At 38.1% G+C, this 5146-nt stretch overlaps 1 long non-coding RNA gene across 1 annotated transcript; it reads right to left on the bottom strand.

The window, feature by feature from the left end:
- Positions 1 to 323: 323 nt before the first annotated feature.
- LOC141615120 (uncharacterized) lies at positions 324 to 1548 on the bottom strand. The gene is made up of 2 exons (XR_012529636.1): positions 1498 to 1548; positions 324 to 629 (listed from the first exon to the last, which is right to left on the bottom strand). It is a non-coding gene; the product is annotated as an uncharacterized LOC141615120 (long non-coding RNA).
- Positions 1549 to 5146: the final 3598 nt, after the last annotated feature.

Raw genomic sequence — 5146 nt, 5'->3', positions numbered from 1 at the left:
CCTCATCTCGTGGTCAAGTAGTCTGTGCCACTGGTAGTTTGAAGAAGAGAGATTCGTATTCTGTCACCCATTTATCTTCTTTTTGCAGATACACCAAAACAAGTTTTGTAGTTCAGAAGACTAAGAGGGTAGATGACTACCTGATCCAGTTCGATGATTACTACCCATCATTCAAGAAACGTGTTTAGTTCGGTTAATTGGATGTCGAATCGTTTAGCAGTTTACGGTACCAGCCCATTTGAAAATGGGTAATATGTAACTGACTACTATGTAGACTTTTTTTTATTTATATCAGTTAATTGTTGTCAAAAAAAAAAAAAATAGAATAACAATCTTACATTATTTTCATTCATACATCAAATAGAATAAAACACATACAAATACACAATACTTCAAAACTAATTACAATGGCACTAAAATACAAAATTAAAAAGTAACTCAAGTTTGATTCTAATCTCAAACTTCTAAAACATAAAGACCCCATAGTATACTACGGCTATAGGACTCCTTCGTTCAACAAACCAGCTCTTATGTCACCTCTCCAAATGTTCACCGCTCAAAGTGATTTTCCTGGAGTGCGAGACAGTTGCAGCGGAACTGTCAACACAATTGGCATACAAATTTGTGAACTGCAGACATTTAATGAGAAAATTAAGAGATAAAATATTTTACAGCATGCATTGTTAATGTGTGGGATGGTGTCACTGATAAAAACCCCTAAAGGCTAAAAGCAAAAAGTCTAGTAAAAAAACTTCATAGGTGATAAATAGGCAGTGTCTGACATTACCAATAAGGACATGCAACAGTAACTTAAAGAGTTTAAAGACAGTTGCATGATCACAATGAACTTATATGAGATTGTGTTACATGCGAGACCAACCAACTTACCTTATTATGAGATGATGAATATATACGGGCTTGAGTTACTCTCACATTTGAAACAATCTCATACAAGACTACATGATAATAAATAGCTCAAGAAATCCAAACTCACAACAGGAACGCCAAACAAGGGCCGAATCCCCCTGGCCTCACAACAGGAACGCCAAACTCACCTTTTCTGCAATTGCAATTACAGCTCGAGACAAATATTTATCGGCAGTCTCTGAAGGGAATATGAGAAGGGAGGCTCATAGAATGGTTAACTTCGGAACAAGCATGACGTAAAGAGTGGCATGTCAAAAATGCACAACATGTTTGTAGTTAAAACAGTAGTTGAAAACATAATTTTCTGCAATACTTTGTGACACTAAAGATAAAGATACACAAGATTCAGTAGCATCACAAATTTCACAAAAGTCTACAAGTTAATAGAATCCAATGCGGTAAATTAAGCGCCGTTTTTCACAAAGCTAAAGTTATGCATTTGATATGTAAAAAAGCGAAGACATAATTTAGCGACTTACTTGTGGTATATGGAACAAAGCCATAATTAGGCAGCTGATGGCAATAAAAAAAATTAAAAAAAATAGAAGTTCAGAAGGCAGAGAAAAATACCTGTCATACCTCTGATGTCTTTGTTCTTTCTCTACCACAATTGAGTTCCTGAAAAATGCCCATCATAAGTTCAGAAAGCATAGAAAAGGAGAGCAGACTATGGGATTACAATTACTCCAAACAATTAATCAGTAAGTTCAAAATCTAACCCTAAATTAGTTAACAAATACAATAGGTAAGCAGACATTGAAGCACTTTCTGTGGAATTTCTTAGAGGCATTACTTACCATGTAATCTGGCCCAATGTTGAAAAGTTCAACTTAATTTAACCATGTAGATAAATAGAGTCGACAACGAGCAAAAATTCATGTAGGGATATAATGATGTAGGCTGAGAAACCTTTATCCCTTTGCCTTACCAAATATTTAACACATCAGTTATAAATAAGCGCATAAGTAATTTTTTTTTATATTGAAACCTCACTTGGCATTTACAATGTCAGAAATAAATACGAAGATTAAAGAGTTATACCTAGCGAATAGTGACAACATTGATAATCAAGATAGCAAATACATTTTACCCCTTGAGAGGATATAGCTAAGGTTATCATCCGGAGTTAACTAGACACAAGTCACAGTAGTAGCGTCAGCAGGAAACGAATCCTTAAGGCCCTTTGAAATTCATAACAAATTTGGTGTGTCCATTTATATGATAGCCATTTTGCTTCAGCAGAAAAATGAGAGGCAAAGACACATTATTTTCTATAGAAATCTCTCTTTGCTTCAGCAAAAAAATGGAAAGGGCGTACATTTAATGAAAAATAGAAATCTTTCTTCGCTTGAAAGTTGAAACCAGACGTCTGTGTATAAAAACAACACATTTGCATAGATAACTAATCCAATACGATTCATACCCCTCTTAGTAAGAATGTAAGATAAATTACAAATGTTTAAAAAAGAACATACCAAGAGTGAAATTTGTATTATAGATTAAGAAAAGAGAACAATAAAGATAATGATACACTGACAAGACCAAGGACTGCAAGGAGAGGGCAAATTTTGGTCAAGGAAGCAATGCAGTTGGTGGTAGAGCTAGATTTGGACTTAATATAAAGCTTTGTCTTATACTCGTGCTCGCTAACACCAACGACAAGCATATGAGCATCATTGCTAGGCGAACACCCATCTCGAACTCGGTATAAATTATGAAATAAACATCAGCTGGGGTTGGTTAAATGATCAAAAATCAAAGATGAGTAATGTTCGGAAATAAGAATATGATTAAACAAGCTTAATTTCTAGTAAATAACAATTAGCTTGTATAAAAATAAATGGTGAATGTGATCTAAATGAAAAGCCCAAATTTCAATTATCTGTAAACCCTAACTAAGTAAGATGAAATTACTCAATTGAAATAATACGGAGTACTTATAATATAGAAAAGAGAATAAGGAGGCAGAGAGGAGGCGAGTAAAACAACAACTTGAATACCGTGGGCATGGTGCTACTTGTGGTGGGACGTCCGGATTGTGAGAGATGAAGGCGTAGGCGAGATCAAGCCATAAACAATTCTGAGCAGTGGACGGGGGAGACGCAACGACTGTGGGAGAGGATTAGTGATAGTTGTGTGCGCACAACGACGGTGGGAGAGGAGTGGCAGAAGTACAGTGGCCATGGAATACGCCCTTTCCACCCTTTTACTTAAATCGAATCAAACATCCATCAACCCTAATCCTCCAAATCAATCAATCAAAAAACACAAACCCAAAAAACAATAGCAACAGAAGATAGAGAAAGATGACAATACAAACTCAAAGATCAAAACTTTCAATAGAAATAACATAAGAAGTATACCCGAATTGAGGAACAAATTTAGGGTACAAACCCGAGGAGGAAAGACGAGAAAATGATGGTGTGCGGAAGTACAGTGGCCAGTTGTGGTGCGTAGTGGAAGGTGGTGGCTGTCCATCTTTGCCGAAACGGTGGATTGAGAGGGCGTGAGATAGTGAGAGATGGGAGAGACTAGAGAGAGTGAGGAAATAATGAAGGGATTTGGGGTTGGGAATATTGATGGGATGACTTATGAGTGATGGTGAATAGGGGGTTTAGTATTTTTCATTTATTTATTTAATATTGATATTTGCTGCGTTTTTGATAAAAACGCCTCATATACTTCTATTTGCGGCGTTCAATGGCCTAAACGCCTCAAATAACATTCTGTGTTTTTAAAAAATATTAAATTCAGTTCTTATTTGCTGCGTTTAGAAAAAAACGCCTCAAATAAAGAGCCGCAAATTAATGTTTTTCTACTAGTGTTAAGAGCGGTAAGAAGGCTGGCTAGTTGATCAATCGTGACATCTCTGTTGTTATAATTGTTGTTGAATGAAGCTGAAGACGGGGCCATGGCTCTGAGGCAAAAAAACGGCTCACATTACAACTCAATCCGACACGGTTCAAACACTGAACGCAGACAACGCAAAGGACAAGACAAAGATCAGACTCAACAAGACGAGGGTGACCGTGTGTGGTCCCTCGGTGTTGATTCGATTTAAGACGTGACGGTGTTGACCGAACTTTTGACACGAGTCCAACATAACGGCGCGACGCCATTGGACGGGTCTCGTGGTGAGACGACTCATAAGTAAAGACCCATAAGTACGTTTGTTTCGACTCGATAGACACGAGGCGGAATTGGAATGGTGGACTAAAGTTTTCGAAAATAGAAATTTTCAAAAGATTCATTTGTCGCTTTATGGACGGCTTCCGAAGATAAAGATCTCCGCAAGTCGATCAGTTGAAAGGGTTGTCTTAGGTTTATTTGCAAAAGACGGTTTGAGTTTTAATCGGCTCGGAAAATAGTGCATTGTTTCCCAAGACGGTTTTTTGAAATTCAAAATTTTATGTTTTGTAAATTGGGTTTGAAATGTTTGAAGAGGTCTCGGGGACGGTGCATGGTCCTCGGGATCCCAAAAGTGTCTCGAGAAAAGGGTGTGTGCTTCTCTCGGGTTTTGAAAGAACCATTGTCGGCGCGAAACGGGTTAATATCCGTGTCTAGACGCGGCGATTATAACGGCGTAAAAAATGTGACTTTTAAAATGGTTGTAGAAAACCGAGTTTGAAAATTGTCATTACGACGGCCTAGAAAGGCGTGTTAAAATGGTTATAAAAACCGGGTTTGAAAATCGCCATAACGACGGCCTAGAAAGGCGTGTTTTCAAATGGTTATAAAAACCGGGTTTGAAAATCGCCACTACGACGGCCTAGAAAGGCGTGTTTTGAAATGGTTATAAAAACCAGGTTTGAAAATCGTCATTACGACGGCCTAGAAAGGCGTGCGACGGTCGGCGAAAGACCGAGGTTTGAAACGGCCATTATAACGGCGCAAAAAGGTGATTTTGAAAGTTTGAAAAATGACACGGAATGACTTATGATCAAGTAGCACATAAGCACTCACAGTTCATTATATTATGCATTATGCTGACACGGGTTTTGGTTTAGAAGGGTGGGTTACACACCAAGCAATCAAACCCCGATTTGCGAGAGGGATACCAATCCAAACAAAATGTGTAAGGAGGGTGCCCTAGCCTCGTGCTCGAAAGTGATGAAAGCTCTTTGACGAAACAAAAATGTGTAACGTCAACGGTATGCTTGACTCAATCGGGATTCGAAACGCGGGGATGAGAAAAACTCACGCCGACGAGACGAGCCAA

This window comes from Silene latifolia, chromosome 11 (genome assembly GCF_048544455.1).
Source record: "Silene latifolia isolate original U9 population chromosome 11, ASM4854445v1, whole genome shotgun sequence".
NCBI classification, from domain to species: Eukaryota; Viridiplantae; Streptophyta; class Magnoliopsida; order Caryophyllales; family Caryophyllaceae; genus Silene; species Silene latifolia.
The sequence above is the reverse complement of the archived record's forward strand: the minus strand, read 5'-3'. Positions and strand labels throughout refer to the sequence as shown.